This window comes from Lithobates pipiens, unplaced genomic scaffold (assembly GCF_037356315.1).
Source record: "Lithobates pipiens isolate NorthernLeopardFrog02 unplaced genomic scaffold, aLitPip1_a1.2 Scaffold_23, whole genome shotgun sequence".
NCBI lineage: Eukaryota > Metazoa > Chordata > Amphibia > Anura > Ranidae > Lithobates > Lithobates pipiens.
The window spans coordinates 333,381,620-333,395,683 of NW_027507785.1; the positions used below are offsets into that span (position 1 = coordinate 333,381,620).

General features: G+C 47.8%; 1 protein-coding gene across 2 annotated transcripts in view; it reads left to right on the forward strand.

Moving 5' to 3' along the window:
• The first annotated feature begins 4,555 nt into the window (after positions 1-4,555).
• The window catches only part of B4GALT2 (beta-1,4-galactosyltransferase 2), a 137,554-nt gene continuing 128,045 nt past the window's right edge, over positions 4,556-14,064 (forward strand). For both annotated transcript variants that reach the window (XM_077450743.1, XM_077450744.1), the window contains exon 1: positions 4,556-4,772. The gene's annotated coding sequence lies outside the window, so the exon portion shown is untranslated. The remainder of the gene's footprint in view (positions 4,773-14,064) is intronic.

Consider the following 14,064-nt stretch of genomic DNA (forward strand, 5'->3'; position numbering starts at 1 on the left):
TTCTCCACCAATCAGGTGATGGGTCTCCTCTCGCTTCCTGATTGGATGGGAGGAGAATCAGGAAGACAAAAGCAAATATTAATTCTCTATTGTCACCAGTGGTGGCCGGTGGCAATTTTTTTTGGGGTGTTGGTAGAGGTGGGTCTGTAATACAATGATGAGTAGGATGGAGATGGGAGGGGGGGTTGAAGGTGGGGGTAGTAGTAGCAGTGAATGATGGGGTTCTTGGGGTGTTGGTAGAGGTGGGTCTGTAATACAATGAAGAGTAGGATGGAGATGGGAGGGGGGGTTGAAGGTGGGGGTAGTAGTAGCAGTGAATGATGGGGTTCTTGGGGTGTTGGTAGAGGTGGGTTTGTAATACAATGATGAGTAGGATGAAGATGGGAGGGGGGTGGAGGTGGGGGTAGTAGTAACAGTGGATGATGGGGGTCTTGGGGTGTTGGTAGAGGTGGGTCTGTAATACGATGAGTAGGATGAAGATGGGAGGGGGGGGGGTTGGAGGTGGGGGTAGTAGTAGCAGTGAATGATGGGGTTCTTGGGGTGTTGGTAGAGGTGGGTCTGTAATACAATGATGAGTAGGATGGAGATGGGAGGGGGGGGGGGTTGAAGGTGGGGGTAGTAGTAGCAGTGAATGATGGGGTTCTTGGGGTGTTGGTAGAGGTGGGTCTGTAATACAATGATGAGTAGGATGGAGATGGGAATGGATGAAGATGGGAGGGGGGTGGAGGTGGGGGTAGTAGTAGCAGTGGATGATGGGGGTGCTGTCTGTAATCCAATGATGGGGAGAGGGGGAGGGGAGGGGTGATGATGTGGGTGGTAGTAGTAGTGGATGATGGGGGTGCTGTCTGTAATCCAATGATGGGGAGAGGGGGAGGGGAGGGGTGATGATGGGGGTGGTAGTAGTAGTGGATGATGGGGGTGCTGTCTGTAATCCAATGATGGGGAGGGGCGGGTGATGATGGGGGTGGTGGTAGTAGTGGATGATGGGGGTGCTGTCTGTAATCCAATGATGGGGAGAGGGAGGGGTGATGATGGGGGTGGTGGTAGTAGTGGATGATGGGGGTGCTGTCTGTAATCCAATGATGGGGAGGGGGAGGGGTGATGATGGGGGTGGTGGTAGTAGTGGATGATGGGGGTGCTGTCTGTAATCCAATGATGGGGAGGGGGGGGTGATGATGGGGGTGGTGGTAGTAGTGGATGATGGGGGTGCTGTCTGTAATCCAATGATGGGGAGAGGGAGGGGTGATGATGGGGGTGGTGGTAGTAGTGGATGATGGGGGTGCTATCTGTAATCCAATGATGGGGAGGGGCGGGTGATGATGGGGGTGGTGGTAGTAGTGGATGATGGGGGTGCTGTCTGTAATCCAATGATGGGGAGGGGGGGATGATGGGGGTAGTAGTAGTGGATGATGGGGGTGCTGTCTGTAATCCAATGATAGGGAGTGGCGGGTGATGATGTGGGTGGTAGTAGTAGTGGATGATGGGGGTGCTGTCTGTAATCCAATGGTGGGGAGAGGGAGGGGTGATGATGGGGGTGGTGGTAGTAGTGGATGATGGGGGTGCTGTCTGTAATCCAATGATGGGGAGGGGGAGGGGTGATGATGGGGGTGGTGGTAGTAGTGGATGATGGGGGTGCTGTCTGTAATCCAATGATGGGGAGGGGGAGGGGTGATGATGGGGGTGGTGGTAGTAGTGGATGATGGGGGTGCTGTCTGTAATCCAATGATGGGGAGGGGCGGGTGATGATGGGGGTGGTGGTAGTAGTGGATGATGGGGGTGTTGTCTGTAATCCAATGATGGGGAGGGGGGGTGATGATGGGGGTGGTGGTAGTAGTGGATGATGGGGGTGCTGTCTGTAATCCAATGATGGGGAGGGGGAGGGGTGATGATGGGGGTGGTGGTAGTAGTGGATGATGGGGGTGCTGTCTGTAATCCAATGATGGGGAGGGGCGGGTGATGATGGGGGTGGTGGTAGTAGTGGATGATGGGGGTGTTGTCTGTAATCCAATGATGGGGAGGGGGGGTGATGATGGGGGTGGTGGTAGTAGTGGATGATGGGGGTGCTGTCTGTAATCCAATGATGGGGAGGGGGAGGGGTGATGATGGGGGTGGTGGTAGTAGTGGATGATGGGGGTGCTGTCTGTAATCCAATGATGGGGAGGGGGGGGGGTGATGATGGGGGTGGTGGTAGTAGTGGATGATGGGGGTGCTGTCTGTAATCCAATGATGGGGAGAGGGAGGGGTGATGATGGGGGTGGTGGAAGTAGTGGATGATGGGGGTGCTGTCTGTAATCCAATGATGGGGAGAGGGAGGGTTGATAATGGGGGTGGTGGTAGTAGTGGATGATGGGGGTGCTATCTGTAATCCAATGATGGGGAGGGGGAGGGGTGATGATGGGGGTGGTGGTAGTAGTGGATGATGGGGGTGCTGTCTGTAATCCAATGATGGGGAGGGGGGTGATGATGGGGGTGGTAGTAGTGGATGATGGGGGTGCTGTCTGTAATCCAATGATAGGGGAGGGGTGGGGTGATGATGGGGGTGGTGGTAGTAGTGGATGATGGGGGTGCTGTCTGTAATCCAATGATAGGGAGGGGCGGGTGATGATGGGGGTGGTGGTAGTAGTGGATGATGGGGGTGCTGTCTGTAATCCAATAATGGGGAGGGGGAGGGGTGATGATGGGGTGGTGGTAGTAGTGGATGATGGGGGTGCTGTCTGTAATCCAATGATGGGGAGGGGCGGGTGATGATGGGGGTGGTGGTAGTAGTGGATGATGGGGGTGCTGTCTGTAATCCAATGATGGGGAGGGGGGGGGTGATGATGGGGGTGGTGGTAGTAGTGGATGATGGGGGTGCTGTCTGTAATCCAATGATGGGGAGGGGCGGGTGATGATGGGGGTGGTGGTAGTAGTGGATGATGGGGGTGCTGTCTGTAATCCAATGATGGGGAGGGGGGGGGTGATGATGGGGGTGGTGGTAGTAGTGGATGATGGGGGTGCTGTCTGTAATCCAATGATAGGAGGGGCGGGTGATGATGGGGGTGGTGGTAGTAGTGGATGATGGGGGTGCTGTCTGTAATCCAATGATGGGGAGGGGGGATGATGGGGGTGGTAGTAGTGGATGATGGGGGTGCTGTCTGTAATCCAATGATAGGGAGGGGCGGGTGATGATGTGGGTGGTAGTAGTAGTGGATGATGGGGGTGCTGTCTGTAATCCAATGATGGGGAGGGGGAGGGGTGATGATGGGGGTGGTGGTAGTAGTGGATGATCGGGGTGCTGTCTGTAATCCAATGGTGGGGAGAGGGAGGGGTGATGATGGGGGTGGTGGTAGTAGTGGATGATGGGGGTGCTGTCTGTAATCCAATGATGGGGAGGGGGAGGGGTGATGATGGGGGTGGTGGTAGTAGTGGATGATGGGGGTGCTGTCTGTAATCCAATGATGGGGAGGGGTGATGATTGGGGTGGTGGTAGTAGTGGATGATGGGGGTGCTGTCTGTAATCCAATGATGGGGAGGGGCGGGTGATGATGGGGGTGGTGGTAGTAGTGGATGATGGGGGTGCTGTCTGTAATCCAATGATAGGGAGGGTGGGTGATGATGGGGGTGGTGGTAGTAGTGGATGATGGGGGTGCTGTCTGTAATCCAATGGTGGGGAGAGGGAGGGGTGATGATGGGGGTGGTGGTAGTAGTGGATGATGGGGGTGCTGCCTGTAATCCAATGATGGGGAGGGGGGAGGGGTGATGATGGGGGTGGTGGTAGTAGTGGATGATGGGGGTGCTGTCTGTAATCCAATGATGGGGGAGGGGCGGGTGATGATGGGGGTGGTGGTAGAAGTGGATGATGGGGTGCTGTCTGTAATCCAATGATGGGGAGGGGGGATGATGGGGTGGTAGTAGTGGATGATGGGGGTGCTGTCCTGTAATCCAATGATAGGGAGGGGCGGGTGATGATGTGGGTGGTAGTAGTAGTGGATGATGGGGGTGCTGTCTGTAATCCAATGATGGGGAGGGGAGGGGTGATGATGGGGGTGGTGGTAGTAGTGGATGATGGGGGTGCTGTCTGTAATCCAATGATGGGGAGGGGGAGGGGTGATGATGGGGGTGGTGGTAGTAGTGGATGATGGGGGTGCTGTCTGTAATCCAATGATGGGGAGGGGGAGGGGTGATGATGGGGGTGGTGGTAGTAGTGGATGATGGGGGTGCTGTCTGTAATCCAATGATGGGGAGGGGCGGGTGATGATGGGGGTGGTGGTAGTAGTGGATGATGGGGGTGCTGTCTGTAATCCAATGATGGGGAGGGGCGGGTGATGATGGGGGTGGTGGTAGTAGTGGATGATGGGGGTGCTGTCTGTAATCCAATGATAGGGAGCGGTGGGTGATGATGGGGGTGGTGGTAGTAGTGGATGATGGGGGTGCTGTCTGTAATCCAATGATGGGGAGGGGGGGGTGATGATGGGGGTGGTGGTAGTAGTGGATGATGGGGGTGCTGTCTGTAATCCAATGATGAGGAGGGGAGAGGAGGATGGGGGGAGAGGAGGGGGATGGGTCCTCCTGCTCCTCCTCTATGATCGCTCCGGCTCTCCGTAGTGTCTGGTTGGAATATCGGGGGGTTCGGGCGGATTGGGGCTGTGTGTCGGGTGTACACCCCACAGTGCAGCGTCCACCCGCCGGGGGCGGGGCCGGGAGACGATGAGCCCGGCCCGGGGGAGAAGAGCTGAGCTGGCCGGGCTCCGGGCTTCCAGGAGGAGAAGCAGCAGCAGCAGCTGACACCCGGGGTGAGTCCGAACACCCGCATCCTCATCTCCCTCCGCCCGACACCACCCGAGCCCCGGCCTCCGGGCATTGTGCTATCTGCTGCCGATAGATCCCCCCCCCCCCCCCCAATACATTGTATAGAGATCCCCCCCCCCCCCCCAATACATTGTATAGAGATCCCCCCCCCCTCCAATACATTGTATAGAGACCCCCCCTCCAATACATTGTATAGAGACCCCCCCTCCAATACATTGTATAGAGACCCCCCCCCCCCCTCCAATACATTGTATAGAGACCCCCCCCTCCAATACATTGTATAGAGACCCCCCCCTCCAATACATTGTATAGAGATCCCCTCCTCCAATACATTGTATAGAGACCCCCCCCCCCTCCAATACATTGTATAGAGATCCCCCCCCCCTCCAATACATTGTATAGAGACCCCCCCTCCAATACATTGTATAGAGACCCCCCCCTCCAATACATTGTATAGAGACCCCCCCCTCCAATACATTGTATAGAGACCCCCCCCTCCAATACATTGTATAGAGACCCCCCCCTCCAATACATTGTATAGAGACCCCCCCCTCCAATACATTGTATAGAGATCCCCTCCTCCAATACATTGTATAGAGACCCCCCCCCCCTCCAATACATTGTATAGAGACCCCCCCTCCAATACATTGTATAGAGACCCCCCCCCTCCAATACATTGTATAGAGACCCCCCCCTCCAATACATTGTATAGAGACCCCCCCCCCCTCCAATACATTGTATAGAGACCCCCCCCCTCCAATACATTGTATAGAGACCCCCCCCCTCCAATACATTGTATAGAGACCCCCCCTCCTCCAATACATTGTATAGAGACCCCCCCCCCTCCAATACATTGTATAGAGACCCCCCCCCTCCAATACATTGTAGAGATACCCCCCCCCTCCAATACATTGTATAGATACCCCCCCCCTCCAATACATTGTATAGATACCCCCCCCCTCCAATACATTGTATAGATACCCCCCCCCCTCCAATACATTGTATAGATACCCCCCCCCTCCAATACATTGTATAGATACCCCCCCCTCCAATACATTGTATAGATACCCCCCCCCCTCCAATACATTGTATAGATACCCCCCCCCCCCTCCAATACATTGTATAGATACCCCCCCCCCTCCAATACATTGTATAGATACCCCCCCCCCTCCAATACATTGTATAGAGACCCCCCTCCAATACATTGTATAGAAAGCCCCCCCCCCATACATTGTATAGAGATTCCCCCCCTCCAATACATTGTATAGAGATTCCCCCCCCCCTCCAATACATTGTATAGAGATTCCCCCCCCCCTCCAATACATTGTATAGAGATTCCCCCCCCCCTCCAATACATTGTATAGAGATTCCCCCCCCCCCCTCCAATACATTGTATAGAGATTCCCCCCCTCCAATACATTGTATAGAGATCCTCCCCCCCCCCAATACATTGTATAGAGATCCTCCCCCCCCCAATACATTGTATAGAGATCCTCCCCCCCCAATACATTGTATAGAGATCCTCCCCCTCCAATACATTGTATAGAGACCCCCCCCCCCCCCAAATACATTGTATAGAGATCCTCCGCCAATACATTGTATAGAGAGCCCCCCCCCAATACATTGTATAGAGACCCCCCCCCCCCTCCAATACATTGTATAGAGATTCCCCCCCCCCTCCAATACATTGTATAGAGATTCCCCCCCCCCCTCCAATACATTGTATAGAGATTCCCCCCCTCCAATACATTGTATAGAGATCCTCCCCCCCCCAATACATTGTATAGAGATCCTCCCCCCCCAATACATTGTATAGAGATCCTCCCCCTCCAATACATTGTATAGAGACCCCCCCCCCCCCAAATACATTGTATAGAGATCCTCCGCCAATACATTGTATAGAGAGCCCCCCCCCCCCAATACATTGTATAGAGACCCCCCCCCCCTCCAATACATTGTATAGAGAGTGCTCCCCTCATATAATGTATCTACATAGCCCCCCCCCTCTATACATTGTTTACACACATATCCCCGCTATAAACTTTGCATATTCATATAGTATATCCCCGCTAATATATTGGATAAACATATGTCCCATCTATATACATTATATTCACATAAATACCCTCCCTATACATTGTATACAGATAGAGAGCTACATATATATCCCCTCTGTATACATTGTATCCCCTCTGTATACATTGTATACAGAAATATATCCCCTCTCTATATGTTAGATTCTTCATTATCTTTGTATCTATAGATCCACAGTATGTCCCATCTCCATATACTGTATCCACAGATATACCTCTCTATATACATTATATGCAATTATATCCCATTTCTTATATATATATATATATACACACCCTCTCTATTCTTTATATTCAGTTTGCATCCTCTTTATTGATTGTATCCACATATATCCCCTCTCTATACATTGTATCCACATATATCCCCTCTCTATACATTGTATCCACATATATTGTATCCACATATATCTCCTTCTCTATACATTGTATCCACATATATCCCCTCTCTATACATTGTATCCACATATATCCCCTCTCTATAGATTGTATCCACATATATTGTATCCACATATATCTCCTTCTCTATACATTGTATCCACATATATCACCTCCTTTATATATTGTATCCACATATATTCCCTCTCTATACATTGTATCCACATATATTCTCTCTCTATACATTGTTTCCACATATATTCTCTCTCTATACATTGTATCCACATATATCCCCTCTTTATACATTGTATCCACATATATTGTATCCACATATATCTCCTTCTCTATACATTGTATCCACATATATTCTCTCTCTATACATTGTATCCACATATATTCTCTCTCTATACATTGTATCCACATATATCCCCTCTTTATACATTGTATCCACATATATTGTATCCACATATATCTCCTTCTCTATACATTGTATCCACATATATTCCTTCTCTATACATTGTATCCACATATATTCCCTCTCTATACATTGTATCCACATATATTCTCTCTCTATACATTGTAACCCCATATATCCTCTTCTTTATACATTGTATCCACATATATCCCCTCTCTATACATTGTATCCACATATATTGTATCCACATATACCTCCTTCTCTATACATTGTAACCCCATATATCCCCTCTCTATACATTGTATCCACATATATGCCCTCTCTATACATTGTAACCCCATATATCCTCTTCTTTATACATTGTATCCACATATATCCCCTCTCTATACATTGTATCCACATATATTGTATCCACATATACCTCCTTCTCTATACATTGTAACCCCATATATCCCCTCTCTATACATTGTATCCACATATATGCCCTCTCTATACATTGTAACCCCATATATCCTCTTCTTTATACATTGTATCCACATATATCCCCTCTCTATACATTGTATCCACATATATTGTATCCACATATATCTCCTTCTCTATACATTGTAACCCCATATATCCCCTCTCTATACATTGTATCCACATATATGCCCTCTCTATAGATTGTATCCACATATATTGTATCCACATATATCTCCTTCTCTATACATTGTATCCACATATATCACCTCCTTTATATATTGTATCCACATATATTCCCTCTCTATACATTGTATCCACATATATTCTCTCTCTATACATTGTTTCCACATATATTCTCTCTCTATACATTGTATCCACATATATCCCCTCTTTATACATTGTATCCACATATATCCCCTCTTTATACATTGTATCCACATATATTGTATCCACATATATCTCCTTCTCTATACATTGTATCCACATATATTCTCTCTCTATACATTGTATCCACATATATTCTCTCTCTATACATTGTATCCACATATATTCTCTCTCTATACATTGTATCCACATATATCCCCTCTTTATACATTGTATCCACATATATTGTATCCACATATATCTCCTTCTCTATACATTGTATCCACATATATTCCTTCTCTATACATTGTATCCACATATATTCCCTCTCTATACATTGTATCCACATATATTCCCTCTCTATACATTGTATCCACATATATCCCCTCTTTATACATTGTATCCACATATATTGTATCCACATATATCTCCTTCTCTATACATTGTATCCACATATATTCCTTCTTTATACATTGTATCCACATATATCCCCTCTCTATACATTGTATCCACATATATTGTATCCACATATACCTCCTTCTCTATACATTGTAACCCCATATATCCCCTCTCTATACATTGTATCCACATATATGCCCTCTCTATACATTGTAACCCCATATATCCTCTTCTTTATACATTGTATCCACATATATCCCCTCTCTATACATTGTATCCACATATATTGTATCCACATATATCTCCTTCTCTATACATTGTAACCCCATATATCCCCTTCTTTATACATTGTATCCACATATATCCCCTCTCTATACATTGTGTGTGTGTATGTGTATATATATATATATATATATATATATATATATATATATATATATATATATATATATATATATATATATTGTGATCCATGTGTGAGGTTCTCTATATCTTCTGTGGGGGGGGGTACGCTGTTTTTAAATCACACAGAGAGGAAATATGCTGTTTACATTGCATCCACATAAACAAAGAGCCTTGTGTCACCCCCCCCCCCCCCCATAAATCGCTGGCTGCGTTTCATTTCTGTGCTGCATAAAAGTTGACAATGCATTATCATTATCTCCCGACTGCCTCTAATTGTGTTTATCACGCTGCAAAAAAGCTGCTCTTCAGCTGCGATCTCCTCTGTGTCTTCATGGAGAGGCCAGCGAGGCCCAGCAGCCTTCAGACTGGCGCCTGGCCAGAGAAGAGGCCTAGTCAGGGGGACCAGTACTGGGGCCACAATACAATGCAGGGATGTGGATTGTCTCTGCACTGCAATCAGCTTGTCTGGAGGGATTGTGAGCTGCAGAAGTGGCTGAATACAGCGCAGGGAGGGAGCGGAGGGGGCTCTGATATTGGGGCAGCTGGGGGGGGGGGGGATCCCAGGGACAGGTCTGCTCTTGTCAATGAAGATCAGTAACTGAAAAGGAGCTTGTTATGAATTATAGACTGCTGGTAAATTTAAGATAGTAGGAAATTCCCCCTAAGCACCCCATAGATGGAGGGGGCTTTGTGGTATCAGAGGCTGTATAATGTAGGGTTAATACCCCCTATGGCATGGCTGACATGTCAGAACATTTCTGTAGGCTTGATGAAGTCTGAGTATATGAAGGCATAGTCTATGGGTAAGGTGCAGTCTACTGGAAAGGGGTAGTCTATGGTTAAGGGGTTGTGGATGGGTAAAGTATAGTCTACTTGAGAATGGTAGTTTATCGGTAAGGTGTAGACTAAGGTTAAGTGGTTGTTACTAGATAAAGTATAGTCTACTGGAGATTGGTAGTCTACTGGTAAAGTGAATTCTATGGGTAAGGTGTAGATTACAAGTAAGGCATAGTCGAACTTTAAAGCATAGTCTAAGTCTATGTATAAGCTGTCATTTATGGGTGAGGTGTAGTCTATAGAGAAGGTTTATAATGTAGGTAGGGTGTAAACTACGGATAATGTGTAGTCTCTCAATAAGGTGTAGACTACAGGTAGAGTGTACTCACAGGTAAGGTGTGGTCTATGGATAAGATGAAGTCTATGGGTTGTAGTTTGTAGATAAGGTGTAATTTACAGATAAGGTGCAGTCTAGAGGTATAGTGTCTATGGGTATGGTGTAGTCTACTGGAGAAGGGTAGTCTACGTATAAGGTGTAGTCTACGTATAAGGTGTAGTCTACGTATAAGGTGTAGTCTACGTATAAGGTGTAGTCTACGTATAAGGTGTAGTCTACGTATAAGGTGTAGTCTACGTATAAGGTGTAGTCTACGTATAAGGTGTAGTCTATGGGTAAGGTGTAGTCTATGGGTAAGGTTTATTCTGTACGTAGGGTGTAATCTATGGGTAATGTGTACCCTACAGTGAGTTGTAGTATATGGGTTAGGCATATTCTGTGGGTAGTGTGAAGTCTATGGATAAAATTATGTCCATGGGTAAGGTTAGTTTGTAAGTAAGGTGTAGCTTTTAGGTAAGGTGTAGCCTACAGATAAGGCATAGTCTGTGATTTAAGGTGTAGTCTACAATACAGGTATAGTCTGTCACTATGGGTAAGGTGTGTGTGAGTGAGATGTGGTCTGTAAGTAAAGCATAGTGCATTAGGGTGTGCACCCCACAACTTAAACACATACGTGTGTATAATATATATATACATTTTTTTTTATTTTTTTTATTTTTTTTTTTTTTACACACTCTCTCTTTCTTTTTTTTTTTTTTTATGTTTAATACATTTTACATCTTATGGCAGAATTGGTCAGTGAGAGAGAGGGAAGAAGGTAAAGGGGGTGAGGGGGGTAGGAGTGACACGGATTACTGACAGATATGGATTACACTGGGTGTGTAGTGCGTGACAGGGCACAGCGGCTCCCCCTTCCCTTGGGTCCTATTTGTCCCACACACTTATGTACACTGGATGGCACTAGTGCATGGGGTGATTAGAGTATGCTCAGGCACACCTGGCACGCCTATGGTCGATGGTTAACTTGTAGTAAACAGGAAAGGTGTAGTCCATGGGTAACTTGTAGCCTACAGGTAGGGTGTAGTTTACAGTTAAGGTGCAGTCCATGGGTAAATCGTAGTCTACAGGTAAAAGGGAGTCCACGGGTGAAGAGTAGTCTATGTATAAGGCGCAGTCTAAGGGTCGGGTGTAGTCTACGTATAAGCTGTTGTCTATGGGTAAGGTGTAGTCTGGTAAGGTGTAATCTATAGGTAATGTGTTGTCTACAGGTGAGGTGTATTATGTGGGTAGGGCATATTCTATGGGAAAGGTGTAATCTACAGGTAAGATTTAGTTTATGCATGGATAAGATGAAGTCTATGGGTAAGGTGTAGTCTGCAGATAAGGCATGATGTGTGGGTAAGGTGTCATTTACAGATAATGTGTAGTCTGCATGTATAGTGTATGGGTAAGATGTGGTCTACAGTTAAGGAATACTGTATGGGTAACAAGTGTATTTACTTTAGTTTTAAGGTAAGGTGTAGCCTGTAGGTAAGGTATAGTCTATGAGTAACTTGTTGTCTACTGGTACGGTGTAGTCTATGGGTAACTTTTAGTCTGCAGGTAAGGTGTAGTCTATGGGTAGATCATAGTCTGCAGGTAAGGTGTAGTCTATGGGTAGATCATAGTCTGCAGGTAAGGTGTAGTCTATGGGTGGATCGTGGTCTGCAGGTAAGGTGTAGTCCAGGGGTCTCACACTGGCGGCCCTCCAGCTGTTGCTAAACTACAAGTCCCATGAGGCATTGCAAGGCTGACACTTACAAGCATGACTCCCACAGGCAGAGGCATGATGGGACTTGTAGTTTTGCAACAGCTGGAGGGCCACCAGTTTGAGACCTCTGGTGTAGTCTATGGGTAGATGGTGGTCTGCAGGTAAGGTGTAGTCTATGGGTAGATGGTGGTCTGCAGGTAAGGTGTAGTCTATGGGTAGATGGTGGTCTGCAGGTAAGGTGTAGTCTATGGGTAGATGGTGGTCTGCAGGTAAGGTGTAGTCTATGGGTAGATGGTGGTCTGCAGGTAAGGTGTAGTCTATGGGTAGATGGTGGTCTGCGGTAAGGTGTAGTCTATGGGTAGATGGTGGTCTGCAGGTAAGCTGTAGTCTATGGGTAGATGGTGGTCTGCAGGTAAGGTGTAGTCTATGGGTAGATGGTGGTCTGCAGGTAAGGTGTAGTCTATAGGTAGATGGTGGTCTGCGGTAAGCTGTAGTCTATGGGTAGATGGTGGTCTGCAGGTAAGGTGTAGTCTATGGGTAGATGGTGGTCTGCAGGTAAGGTGTAGTCTATGGGTAGATGGTGGTCTGCAGGTAAGGTGTAGTTTATAGGTAGATGGTGGTCTGCGGTAAGGTGTAGTCTATGGGTAGATGGTGGTTGCGGTAAGGTGTAGTCTATGAGTAGATCGTGGTCTGCAGGTAAGGTGTAGTCTATGGGTAGATCGTGGTCTGCAGGTAAGGTGTAGTCTATGGGTAGATCGTGGTCTGCAGGTAAGGTGTAGTCTATGGGTGGATGGTGATCTGCAGGTAAGGTGTAGTCCATGGGTAGATGGTGGTCTGCAGGTAAGGTGGTGTAGTCTATGGGTAGATTGTGGTCTGCAGGTAAGGTGTAGTCTATGGGTAGATGGCGGTCTGCGGTAAGGTGTAGTCTATGGGTAGATGGTGGTCTGCGGTAAGGTGTAGTCTATGGGTAGATGGTGGTCTGCGGTAAGGTGTAGTCTATGGGTAGATGGTGGTCTGCGGTAAGGTGTAGTCTATGGGTAGATGGTGGTCTGCGGTAAGGTGTAGTCTATGGGTAGATGGTGGTCTGCGGTAAGGTGTAGTCTATGGGTAGATGGTGGTCTGCGGTAAGGTGTAGTCTATGGGTAGATGGTGGTCTGCGGTAAGGTGTAGTCTATGGGTAGATGGAGGTCTGCGGTAAGGTGTAGTCTATGGGTAGATGGTGGTCTGCGGTAAGGTGTAGTCTATGGGTAGATGGAGGTCTGCGGTAAGGTGTAGTCTATGGGTAGATGGTGGTCTGCGGTAAGGTGTAGTCTATGGGTAGATGGAGGTCTGCGGTAAGGTGTAGTCTATGGGTAGATCGTGGTCTGCAGGTAAGGTGTAGTCTATGGGTGGATGGTGGTCTGCAGGTAAGGTGGTGTAGTCTATGGGTAGATTGTGGTCTGCCGGTAAGGTGTAGTCTATGGGTAGATTGTGGTCTGCTGGTAAGGTGTAGTCTATGGGTAGATCATGGTCTGCAGGTAAGGTGTAGTCTATGGGTAGATTGTGGTCTGCAGGTAAGGTGTAGTCTATGGGTAGATGGTGGTCTGCGTTAAGGTGTAGTCTATGGGTAGATGGTGGTCTGCAGGTAAGGTGGTGTAGTCTATGGGTAGATGGTGGTCTGCGGTAAGGTGTAGTCTATGGGTAGATGGTGGTCTGCAGGTAAGGTGTAGTCTATGGGTAGATGGTGGTCTGCGGTAAGGTGTAGTCTATGGGTAGATGGTGGTCTGCAGGTAAGGTGTAGTCTATGGGTAGATGGTGGTCTGCGGTAAGGTGTAGTCTATGGGTAGATCGTGGTCTGCAGGTAAGGTGGTGTAGTCTATGGGTAGATGGTGTTCTGCGGTAAGGTGTAGTCTATGGGTAG